Raw genomic sequence first — 13997 nt, forward strand, 5'->3', positions numbered from 1 at the left:
TTACACATTTTTACAGGCCAAATGACAATACAACCCGAGGCCCAACAAAGGCCAACCAGATTACAAGTGATCCAATACTAGCTAACCCAAATCTTGGTTTTGGCCCAAGACTCATAACCTAGCAGCCCAACTATAATTACAGAAGACCCAAACCCAGCTGGAGCCCAGACCCGACACGAAAGAGACCCGAACTGAACCATGATGTAACCCTAAAATTTTATGGTTTTTGTTCATTAGCTCCAATCGCCGTCGCTTGGTCTTCTAACTTCCAAGCCGGTGTGTGGACTTCACCGGTCATTCCCTTCTACGCGTGAGCCGCCGCCGAACATCCCACCGACAGATCTGCACCAAGCAGTGACAAAAGATCAGTTTCAACAATGAAAAATGACAACAAATAAAAAAGGGGGAAACCAAATATCCTGACGATATCTACCATATCAACAGAGTAGAATAAGGTACTCATACCCCTATATTTCGGGAACCCAAGCAAATCAAATCAACGTGCAAAGAGGAGATAAAAAGGGAGGGACCATTCGATGAAAGCAAAAGAAAACTAGAGAGAGTTTTCGGGAGAAAAGAAACAGAAAAGAAATTTGAACCACAAAAACCCAAAAGAAAAAAGAAAATATCCAGAGAGATTCAAACCCAAAGAGAAAATAAAAAGAGGGAGAGAGCCCTTACCTTGGTTTGAGGAGCTTCGGGAAGCCCTCGGGTCGTCGAAGTTACTTTTTTTTTCCCGAAAGGTAAAGTACTAGATCTGTGGTTCTAGGGGTGTTTTTAGGCTAAACTAACTAGGGATTTGAGTTGAGGGTGAAAGGAGGAGCTTTTTGGGGTTGGTTGTACTTTCCAACCGCCGTGAATCGTCGCAAACTCTGCCCTGAGTTCCGTCAGTGGCGACCTCTCCTTCTTTCCTGAAGAGTGAAGTCGAGAGAGTCTAATTCTCTCCCTCTCTTCTGGTTTTGGTTGAAAATGAAAAATGAAAGGGGTTAGCCTATTTTAGCCTTGGTTCGTTATATATATATATAACGCTAAACGACGCCGTTTCAACAGGGGCTTCTTCGTGCTTTTTGGTTAAGGGTAAATAGCATCCCAGGTCCCCCTCACTGTTGTAATTCATCTATTTCAACCATTTAATGAAATTTCACTTTATTTGATTTTGAGCACTCATGTTTCATTTTTTTACGTTTTAGTCATGTTATTATATGTTATATTATTCTTGTTAATGTATGACTTTGGGAATAATATTTGTAAATATATCATTTTAGTCACTGTTTTACATGTGATTTATTTATGATTCGACCTTAATGTTTTTATTTATTGCAGTTTAGTCCTAAATACTATTTATGGGTTATGTTCATTTCTAGTATATGTATTGTTTAATATTTGTGATTTTGGCTCTGGTTTATTTGTATTTGTGGTTCAACCCTATAAGTTTCTATTTTAGCTATTTTGGTCTTTGAACTTTCTGTTTTAGCAATTTTAGTCCTTTAAGTTTCTATTTTAGTCTTTTAAGTTTCTTTTTTAGCTATTTTAGTCTTTTAAGTTTATGTTTTTGCTATTTTAGTCCTTGAAGTTTCTATTTTTGTTATTTTAGTCCTTTGACTTTATGTGTTTGCTATTTTGGTCCCTTAAATTTTCTAATATGTTTATTTGGTTATTTATATTTTGATGTGTAATGATTTGTTTTTATTTTAGTCCTTTACATATGTATATATTTTACCTATTTTGTAATTATATGTAAATAAATATTATTAATTTTATTTACTGCAAATATTTTATTTCTTATATTTCCGATTACATTTATTTCCATTGTTATTTTTATCTATTAATATATTCAAATCGCTTCAAGAACACATATGCATAAAATGAGCGTGGAAAGCATCACTGGGTCGATGTGGTGCGATCCGACACAACATTTTACGACATGGGAACTTGAAATAAATCTTGATTATTTTACTAATTAAATTTTGTTTATTATGCAATGTATTTTTCTTTAAATGACAATTTTCGTTATTTTATGCAACTATCGATTTTCAGTTTATATTCTATAAGCAAATTTTCCTTTAAATGGTTTCGGCTCTAAGAGGGAATATCCTTTAAAGATAAGAAATAGACGAGATAGCTTTCCCGATGGAGGATTGCTTATCTCGAGATTTCTTTTCAAGTTAAAGAATTTTCCCTAATTAATAATTCGAAGCAAATTAATCAAATTTTAATAAATGGATCATAACTTAACTTTATATTTGATTTATGATTTCCACCAATTACGACAACGTGTAAGCGACACAATACCAATTTTGGGCGCTGTGGGGTGCTTATCCTTCCCCACACGTAACCGACTCCTAAACCCTTTAAATTGAATCTTTGTGAATGCAGACCACTTTTTTGTTTTAAAAACGATTTTTCCTTAAAATTGTTTTAAAACACGTTTTTAGGTATTCGACCTACCTAACCCAAAGGTCGATGGCGACTCTTTTCAATATTTATTCAAATCAATTCAAAACCGATCAATTTTTCAAATTAAAGTCATAATCGTTTTTAAAATAATATTTAATTGTTTTTCGAAAAAATGATTATGACAACTTATTTAAAGTATTGTTTGTATTTGAACACCAAGAGATTTTGAAACACCAAGAGATTTTGAAACACTAAGATTTTGAAACACCAAGAAATTTTAATATTTAAGGATTTAGAAGAATGGGGCTACGGTAAGGGGATTATTGACAATAGGAGTTCAATGGGTAGTTCCCACTTGGGATTAGAGATTTGAGAAAAAAAATTAGATTTTATAGAAATTTGAAGTTTTTTTTTAAAACTCAATAGTAATTTTAAGTTCCCTTAAATAAATATTTATAAACAAGCCACATGTTAGTTTTGAGTTATTGACAATTTTTTAATGGCAATGACAAAATCTATCTTATATTGATAACTAAGAAAACATTAAACATCTATTTTGAAAAAAAGAATTAGACACATATTTTTTAATTAAACTTTTTCTAAATAATTAAAAATATATATCACTCGATAAACAACTTTTGTATCACCAATTATTGTATTTCTTCTTTCTCTCACTCAATCATCAAATATGGAAATGGATGAATCTGTGCAACAATTCTAGTGGTTAAATCCAGAATCATGATGACTATGTCTGAAAACTTTGCTTGGTTGGTAACATGTCGTTATCCAAGCGTTTCAAGGAAGTACCCTTGGTATATTAACATCAATATTGCTCATTGGTTCATATGTCTAAAGAGTGTTGGACTTGGCTACTTGAACTGTAAAACGAAGCAATTGCACACAATAATTAATGTTAACAATGTGTATAAGCATGATTTTTTTTAAATTTCTATATATTTTATATATTTTATTGTATTTTTATTGAAAATATATTTTCGTCTCTCTAAAATTTTTTAAGTTCTCTCGTACTTAAAATTTTATAAGTTCACCCCTCATAAATGAACCCGTTGTGCTTCCTGGTCCAGATGGGGGAGATACCATATCCATATGATATTTTACGTTGCCTCCCCAAATTATTTGAGATCATTGGTATGGACCTATGGGGACATCACATGTGCAGCATTCTCCTGATTCCTGACCACTAAATTCTTGCCATTGGTCTTTGAAAAAGGAATGTGGCTTCACTTATAGTTTTGCTTTTCTTCATCCTTTGATCAGAATTTAGAATATTTTCTTCCAAAAATAAAGTGCTTGGACGGTCTTATTGGGCATTTCCATGACCTTGGCACATGGAAAGTTCAGCAAAGCACCTAATGCCAAGTTGATCTTTTCTCTTCACTTGGTCAACTACAATAAGCACAAGCTGCTTGAACCGAACGTTTCTCGTTATCCTACAACAGATTCGTTTCCTTAGCTTAAAGAATCAATGACACAAAAGAAATTTATCAATTCTGTGTTGTTTCACTGTCTTGTACCGTGTGAATTTAGCAGCCACGTAGTTTCAAAAGGCAAAAAAAAAAAAAAAAAAAAAAAAAATTGAATTTGCTTTTAGAATTGTCAACTCGAATTCAAATTGGAACTAATTCTATTTGTGTATGGGAAAGTCAATTTGAATTTGTCTAATTTGAACATGAGATGATTTAAACAAATGATTCGAAATGATCCTAACTAAGAATGATTTTATTTGAAAATCTTACACTCCATTCTTAAGTAACGAGAAACCTGAAATAACTTAATCAAAACTATCTAAAAATTTTAAAATCTATATTGATTCAAGCTAAATTCAATTATTCAAAAACTAATTTGACCCACCCACAATATATAGTCCTAATCATGCAAAGAATAAGGCATCATAAGTTGACAAGGGATTAATTTAGTTAATATTTTGCTTTTAAATTACTCCTTAATTATTGGTTTTCGTGGTTTATTTGTTCGTTTTGATTTATTTTCTGTGCAAGACAAACGATTCTGGAAATTACACAAGGACAGAATTCTGTATTATTTTATTTTATTTTTGGAAGCAGAGCTAGACAAGTGGGCATGAATTCGGGCATGAAACATCCAACGAGGCGATGACGTCAACACCTTCTAGAAGATCCAGTCAGCATTTCTAGAAGCATGAATGAATTGGCCGCATGTTTCTGGAATTTGAATTTGGATTAAACTCAAGTTTTAGGATAATATTTTAAACATTATATTTTATCTTTGTTTTAAGTATTTTAGTTTAAATATGTTTTAGTATTTCAATTAGGATTTAACATGTTATTTTAAATAATATTTTATTTTATATTTGTTTTAGGTATTTTAGTATAAATAGTTTTAGGTATTTTAGTATAAATAGTTTTAAGTGTTTTAATTAGGATTTAAGATATTATTTTAAGAATTATTTTTAGCTTGTTTTTAGGAATCTGAAGGCTATAACTACCCTCTCACGGTAAGCCTAGAAAGATATCTATCTCATATGAGAATTAAATCTTCTTTTCCTCTCTAGCTTTCTCTCTATTTTTCGCATACTTCTTTTATTTTCCTTTAAATTTTGTTTTCAAACATGCTAAATATGATTTTAGTCATGCTTAGCTAATTTTATTTTAAGCCGAAGGCTAAAGCGAAGACTCAATCCAAATGTGAGAATTGTAAGGCACTTAAATCGATTCGGATTTTTCTATCTGTTTTCTGAGCTTACTTTTCAAATCAAAACGATTTTCAAAACCAAAAGTTGATGTTGGTCTGGATGTTGTTATGGTTAATGTTGGAAGAAGGATTGACTTATTGAAGCACATTCGACTTCCCGAGAACCCACTTAGAAAAATTGTTTGCTAAGAGGAAACCGAGATCGGAATCAATTATTATTGAAACAACATAATCCGAGTCGACAGCGAAGAATTGTCCTTGTAAGCCGACGTGAATCTTGGAGTAAAGATCTGTTTCGATGATCTGAGGTATTTGAGGCAAAGCTAAAGTCTGAGGCTGCTTTTACCATAAGTTTTCTTTATCCCAATTTATTTATTTTATTTATTTGTTTATTTAATTTTTATCTCATTATACTTTTTTAAATAATTTAAAACCCTATATTATCTTTATTAATATTTTTAAATCATTATTTATTATTTTATTATTTCCCTTTTTTATTTTATTTTATCTTTTTAATTTCATCTGGAATTCTATCTTCCTCTAAAATCAAGAAAGAGTTTTACTAAACAGAAACACCATAGTCCCTGTGGATTGACCCTACTTCTCTATACTACTTTTCCTTTCTATTTATTAAGAAGCCAGAATTATTTTGATAGCAAAATGACGGTTATCAAATTGGCACCGTTTCCGGGGACTAACGGTAAGTACTGATTTATTTTACTAGTTTTTTATTTATGACCAGAAGGAACCCAGGTGAATTAGTAGATCTAGATCTGAAGATCGAAGAACGAGCACGAAGAATCAACGAACAAACGTTTCGAGAAAAGTGAAAAAGACAAGAACAAGAGCAAAGTTCAGAAACATAATCAAATCTGGAGACAAACTTTGAAGCAGACGCATACAACATCCCGATGGCAGAAGAAGAACAAACGATCCAAGAACGAGCCACAACTCCTGTCACTCATACGCCATTATGTATCAATTTTCCTAGTGGTGGGACTCCGTTTCAATTAAAGACGGGACTTATTCATCTTCTTCCCACATTCCATGACTTTCCCACTGAAGATCCACACAAATACTTGTTGGAATTTCACATGGTTTGCACTAGCATGAAACCACAAGGAGTTACCGAGGATCAAATTAAATTGAGGGCTTTCCCTTTCTCTTTAGCCGACTTGGCTAAAGATTGATTATTTTATTTACCTCATAATTCAGTTAATTCATGGGATGATGTGAGTCAAATATTTCTTGACAGGTTCTTTCCAACGGCTAAAGCAAGCGAGTTATGAAGGAACATTCTTTCCATTCAATAAAAGAGCAAAGAAAGTTTTTATGACTATTGGGAGTGATTTAAAAAGCTTTACACACATTGTTTGTAACACGGATTAAGTGAGCAAACATTAATTCAATACTTTTATGAAGGCCTTTTACCAATGTAAATGAAAATGGTAGATGCCGCCAGTGGAGGAGCACTAGTCACCATGACCCCAACAACAACAAGAGAATTGATTTCAACCATGGCAACTAACTCTCAGCAATTTTTAAGTGAACCCAACCGATGGGTTCACAAGATAAGTACATTTTCCCTTGAAAATAAGTTAGATAAATTAACTGAAGTAGTTAATTCACTTGTTGCAGGAAAATATGGAGTAACAAGAGCATGTGGGATATGCACAAAGCTAGACCATCAAACGAATTACTGTCCGCTGATACAAGAAGGAGGCAATACAAAAATCAATGTTGTAGGGAACTTTCCATGTCCTCCACAAAGACAATACAACCCATACAACAATATTTATAATCTGGGATGGCGAGACCACCCAAACTTCAGTTATGCGGCAAATTAAAAGCCATCATATCAACCAAGACCTCTTATTCAACAGCAAACACAAAAACCATTGTTGGAAGAAATCATAGGAAAGTTAGCAATTTCACAAGAAAAGCTGGTTCCATCCCAACAAAAGTTTATTGCATCCCAGGAAAAATTGCAAAGAAGAACCGAGACACATCTTCAAGATTTAGATAACCAAGTAAGCCGACTAGCTCAAACAATGGAGAAATTGGAATCACAAAGAAGACTACCTTCTCAAACAGAGTTAAATCCGAGAGAAAATGTTAGTGCCATCACACTCCGAAGTGGAACAGTTATCTCACCTGAAGTTCCAGCCGAAAAAGCCGCTCATTAGGAAGAACTAGAGGAAACACCACCTCCAAAAAACAAGGTACATCTAACTCATATCCTTCTCATGAAATCACGCCACCACCCTTCCCATCAAGGTTGATGAAGCGTGATAAAAGAGCTGAAGAAAGGGAGATATTAGAGGTGTTCCAAAAAGTTCAAGTTAACATACATCTTCTTGAAGTAATTCGACAAGTACCAAGGTATGCTCGATTTTTAAAAGAACTTTGCACTACAAAGAGGAAATTAATGGGGAAAGAAAAGGTAAATTTGGGAGAACATGTCTCTGCAATTTTTCAATGAAAACTCCCACCAAAGACGAAGGATCAATGTATATTCGCTATACCTTGTAAAATAGGTAATTTTAAAATTAAACGTGCAATGTGTGACTTAGGAGCTTCAATCAATGTTATGCCATTTTCTATTTATAAAATAATTACTAACGAGCCTTTGAAGGAAACAGGAATAACAATACAGTTGGTTGATCAATATGTGATCTACCTAGTGGGAGTGATGGAAAACCTCTTAGTAAAGGTCGATGCATTATTTTTCCCTGTAGATTTCTATGTCATTGACATGGAACATGATAGGTCAAATTCTTATTTGGAGGTACTCTTAGGTCGACCCTTCTAAGCAAAACACATACAAAGATCGATGTTAGAAGTGGTATACTGACAATGGAAATTGATGGTGAGATTATTGAATTTGATGTTTACAAAGCAATGAAATGAATGGATCGTGTTGAAAGAATTAATTTTATTGATATTATAGATACTTTAATAGATGAATATATTGAATCTAATTTTTCTTATGATTTTTCCAAGGATCCTAAACTTTTCCACGAAGAAGAAGAAAGGGAGTTTAAAAATATTAATTCAATCAATTCTGATTTATCTTTACCTTCCTCTAAAACTAAAATTTTACCTTATGTTTTGCAGGCACCTGAGATAGAATTGAAGCAGTTACCAGAACATTTAAAATATGTTTTTTGGGCAAAAATGGAACCTTACCGGTGATCATCTCAAGTAAATTATCCGAAGGAGAAGAGAAAGCTTTGGTAACGATGTTGTGCTCTCATAAATAAGCCATAGGATGGACCATTGCCGACATTAAAGGATTAAGTCCCTCGACTTGTATGCATAAGATCAAATTCGAAGAAAGAGCGAAGCCATTACGAGAAGGACAACGCCGATTAAATCCACCGATGATAGAAGTAGTAAAGAAGGAAACTCAAAAAATCCTTGATGCTGACGTAATCTATCCGATATCAGATAGTAATTGGGTAAGTCTGATTCATGTTGTTCCCAAGAAAACGGGAGTCATAGTGGTCGAAAGTCAAGAAGGGGAGTTAGTGCCAACAAGAGTTCAAAATGGATGGCGAGTTTGTATTGATTACAGGAAGTTGAACTCTTTTACTCGAAAAGATCATTTTCATCTTCCCTTTATAGACCAAATGATTGAAAGATTAGCTGAGAAAACTTATTACTGTTGCATTAATGATTGTTTCAGGTTTTTTCCAAATCCCAGTAGCACCCGAGGATCAAGATAAAATGACTTTTAATTGTCCCTTTGGTACATTTTCCTATAGACGAATGCCCTTTGGTCTTTGTAACGCACCAGCGACCTTCCAAAGATGCATGTTAAGTATATTTTCTGACTATGTGGAAAAAAGTATCGAAGTCTTTATAGATGACTTCACGGTTTATGGTAATTCTTTTAATGAATGTCTTGATAATTTAACTAATTGATTAAAATATGCTTAGAATATAACCTTGTTTTAAACTATGAAAAATGTCATTTTATGGTTGATAAAGGGTTAATTATAGGTCATATTGTTTCCTCAAAAGGGATTACGGTTGATAAAGCTAAAACAAATATTATACGCTCACTTTCTTACCCCCACAATTGTGAGGGAAATTTGTTCTTTTCTTGGCCATGTAGGATTTTACCACAAATTTATTAAAGACTTTTCAAAGATAGCCCAACCATTATGTAATCTTCTTCAAAAGGATCAAGACTTTGAATTTAATTTAAAATGCAATGTGTCATTCGATTCATTAAAGGAAAAACTTATTTCAGCTCTAATTGTTCAACCACCATATTGGAATTACCCCTTTGAACTTATGTGTGACACATCAAATACTAGCGTTGGATCCGTTCTTGGCCAAAAAAATAGGGAAATAACCACATGCCATAGTATATGCATCCCGAACTTTGGACTAGGCTCAAAAAAATCATTCAACTACGGAAAAAGAACTTTTTGCTATAATTTTTGCTTTAGAAAAATTTAGATCTTATTTGCTTGGCACTAAAATTACTGTTTTTTTCTAATCATGTAGCTCTAAGATATTTGATGAGCAAAAAAGAAGAAAAATTGAGGCTTATCCGATGAATCATGCTTTTACAGGAATTTAACTTGGAAATCAAAGACAAAAAGGGATGCAAAAATCTGGTAGTGGATCACTTGAGTCAAATTCCCCTTTCCATATCCGACCACCATTTAGAGAAGAATTTCCTGAAGAAAAATTATGGTGGCAAAAAGCATAACTCCATGGTTTGTGGACATGGTTAATTATTTAGCCAAATGTATGTTACCATTAGATTTGCCAAGAGATGAAATCAATCGAATTAAGTGTGAATCCCGATACTATATTTGGGACGATCCTTATTTATGGAAGCACTGCTCGGATCAGGTAATTCGGTGATGTATTGCCGAAAATGAGGTAAATTTAATTTTACAATTTTGTCATTCTTACTCTTGCAGCGGTCATTTTGGGCTAAAACGTACAACCCATAAAATTCTTGAATGCAATTTATTTTGGCCTAACATCTTTTGAGACTCTTATATGTTTTGTAAAACTTGTGAAAGATATCAACTTACATGTAATTTAAGCCGTAGGAATGAAATGCTGCATAATTCTATACAAGTTTGTGAACTTTTTGATGTTTTGGGAATCGATTATATGAGTCCTTTTATTTCATCATTTGGAAATACCTATATTATTTTAGTTGCATATTATGTTTATAAATGGGTGGAAGCTAAGGCCACTTGGAATAATGATGCTAAAACTATAGTTAATTTTTTGAAAAATACTATTTTTTCCAGGTTTGGCACGCCATGGGCCATAATAAGCGACATAGGAACACATTTCATAAATTGAGTGATCGAATCATTGATGAAGAAATTTGAAGTAACTAAAAGAATTGCTACCACTTACCATCCACAAATAAATGGACAGACAGAAGTATCAAATCGAAAAAATAAAACAATTCTTAAAAAAATTGTTAATTCAGACCAAAAGGATTGGAGTTTAAAATTAATTGATACACTTTGGGCATATCGAACCGCTTATAAAGGTCCCATTAGGATGTCACTATACCGGCTTGTTTTCGGTAAACCATGCCATTTACCAGTTGAGTTAGAACAACAAGCTTATTGGGCCGTTAAACAGTGTAATATGGACATGGATGCGGTTGGTGAAGCTCGGAAATTACACATTCAAGAACTTGAGGAAATCCAAAGAAATGCCTATGACAGTGCTAGGATATTTAAAGGAAAAAACAAAAGAATTTCACGGTAGTAGAATTTATTTTAAAACTTTTTTTATCGGTAAAAAGGTTTTGTTATTTAATTCTAAATTTAAACTTTTTGCAGGAAAGCTCAAATCAAGATGGCTCAGACCATTTATAGTGACTCAAGTATATCCTCATAGGGATGTTGAAGTTGAAAATAACTCAGGAGTTCGAATTAAAGTCAATGGTCAAAGGTTGAAACCGTATATGAAAATGTTTCGGTTGGTCTAATCGAAGAAATCAATTTTGAGGAACCCACACTTTGAAAAATCAGGTCGTCGAGCTAACGACGTTAAATAAAAGCGCTTGATGGGAGGCAAACCATTTCGTTCTAATTTTGTTTTATTTCATTTCATTTCATTTCATTTCATTTTCATTTTATTTTATTTTTAGCAAACTTTATTTCATTATATTTATTTTATTTTGATTTATTTTATTTTATTTTTCTCTGAACAGATTCGAATTCTGATTGAATATTTAACGAAAAACATTGTTTCACGTTTGGAAGTAGAAGGCATGCACACGTTAGCATAACCCAACCCCCTGGAGGCGCACGTTAGCATACCTCAATTTTTGGTTCACTCTTTTGCCAAAGATTATAAGTTTGAAGTTACTTTTGTTTCAAATTTTTTTGTGGGCCCCACCTTATCTATCACTATCTCTACCTTTACAATTTTAAACCAATCCCAACAATATATCATTCCACCTTTTCAGTTTGACTCAAAGTCAAACTCTTTTTTCTTTTCTTTTTTATCTCCCACATGAAAAGCCCCCCATAACCCAATAATCTTCTTTCTTCATTCCAGCCACACCCCCTTACCCTTTCTTTCTTTGTTTCTTTCAATCAGCCACCATAAACCTTACATCGCCGCCAGTCCAGCTTCGTCGCCACTCAACCTTGGAGGCCGCGGTCGCCACTAGATTGTGGAGTATACCTTTTCCCTCTCTTTGTTTTTTAATTTAATATATGTTTTGGGACAAAACGAATTAAGTGAGGGGGGAAGGATAAGCATGCCAAAATTTCCCTTGACTTGTTTGATTGTTTGAAATTGAGTTATTCTGATGTTGATGTGATGGGATCATTGGTTGTTAGTCTTGAACTTCACTTTATTCTCTTGTTTCCTTTTGGATTATAACCATGTTTTGATCGAATTTAATTTGCATGATTGGTGATTGGTATAGCTGGTGAATTTTTGTTGAGTATTGATATTTCATGCTTTTTTTATAGAGATGATCTTGACTCAGTGCATATAAACTTTTATTGTGAAATTTGAGCCTAACGAGCATACATTTTCTTTATCGCTCATTGTTTGATTTAAGTGTGCCAGACTAATTAAGATGTTCTAGAACTTGAAATCACAATGTATATCGAGACTACATGTTGAATGTACTGTTTTAATGTGATAGGGGCACCTAGGATAAACCCACTTTTCTCAAAAAGCCTACCCATTTACATATCCACTAGTGAACCACATTTGAGCCTATTTCCCTTTCCTTGTTTTCTTTCTTTTTATTTTTCCTCTCTTTTTGCACCCTTACCGAGACTTGAGATCTTGTGTCACTCTTATTCCACGAAAAAAATCACTGTTTCAAAAAAAAAAAGCAATTTGTTCACTATTTCGAACAATAGAAGAAAAATAAAGACCATTCGTTCGAAAAAGAGAAAAAAAGGAAGGAAAAATCGATCGTTTTAATCGTCTTTCATCTATTCTTTTTCCTTGTTTTGTTTTTCATTGTGCTTTATGTTAATTCGTGGATTGTTCTTAATTATTTTGATATCTTGTTTTGGTATTTTAACCCTTCCTTTTTGGCATTTTCCCTAACTTAACCTAAGCCTCGTCACACCTATTTTAAAGACCGCTTGATTATTACATTATGTTCATTTTTCATAGTGGAGACTTGATTGGATTCCAAGCCTATGGTAATATTTTGGTTAGCTTCGGTTTGAGAGACTTTATTTAACCCAAACACTTTGAGCGGATATGTGTGAATCTTTATGAGGTATTGAGTCATGTTTCATTAAAGTTGGCAATTAATTGAGATGTATTACTTACCTTAAATTTTCTTACTTTTATCTTTGCTTGATTGTAACTTGAAATCAGCAAATATCATGGACTTAGTTTGATTGAAAGTTTGAGGAATAAATTGAAATTAAAGATAACAACTTATGATTTTGATATGTTAATTGATGAATGCTTGAGGACAAGCATTGAATAAGTGAGGGAGAATTTGATAAGTGCTTAATTTAGTTAATATTTTGCTTTTAAATTACTCCTTAATCATTGGTTTTTGTGGCTTATTTGTTTGTTTTGATTCATTTTCTGTGCAGGATATCAGATTCTAGAAATTGCACTTAAAGGACAAAATTCTGTAGTTTTTTTTCATTTTCGGAATCAAAGCTGGACTACTGCATGAATTCGGGCATGAAACATCCGACGACGCAATGATGTCAGCACCTTCTAAAAGATCCAATCAGCGTTTCTAGAAGCACTAATGGATTGGCCGCACATTTTTGAAATTTAGATTTGGATTAAACTTAAGTTTTAGGATACTATTTTAAACATTATATTTTTATCTTTGTTTAAGTATTTTATTTTAAATAGGTTTTAGTATTTCAATTAGGATTTAGGATATTATTTTAAATAGTATTTTATTTTATATTTGTCTTAGATATTTTAGTTTAAATAATTTTAAGTGTTTTAATTAGGATTTAAGATATTATTTTAGGAATTATCTTTAGCTTGTTTTTAGGAATCTTCTTTTCCTCAGTAGCTTTCTTTCTATTTTTCGTATACTTATTTTATTTTCCTTTTACTTTTGTTTTCAAATATGCTAAGTATGATTTTGGTCATGCTTAGCTAATATTCTTTTAAGCCGAAGGCTAAAGTGAAGGCTCAATTCGAAACGTGAGAATTGCAAGGCACTTAAATCGCTTCGGATTTTTCTCTCTGTTTTCTGAGCTTACTTTTCAAATCAAAAGTATTTTCAAAACCAAAAGTTGACGTTGGTCTGCATGTTGTTATGGTTAACGTTGGAAGAAGGATTGTCTTATTGAAGCACATTCGTCTTCCCGAGAACACACTTAGCAAAATTGTTTGCTAAGAGGAAACCGCGATCGGAATTAGTTATTGTTGAAAGAACATAATCCGAGTCGACA

Source organism: Hibiscus syriacus, unplaced genomic scaffold, assembly GCF_006381635.1.
Source record: "Hibiscus syriacus cultivar Baekdansim isolate YM2019G1 unplaced genomic scaffold, ASM638163v2 tig00117034_pilon, whole genome shotgun sequence".
Taxonomy (NCBI): domain Eukaryota; kingdom Viridiplantae; phylum Streptophyta; class Magnoliopsida; order Malvales; family Malvaceae; genus Hibiscus; species Hibiscus syriacus.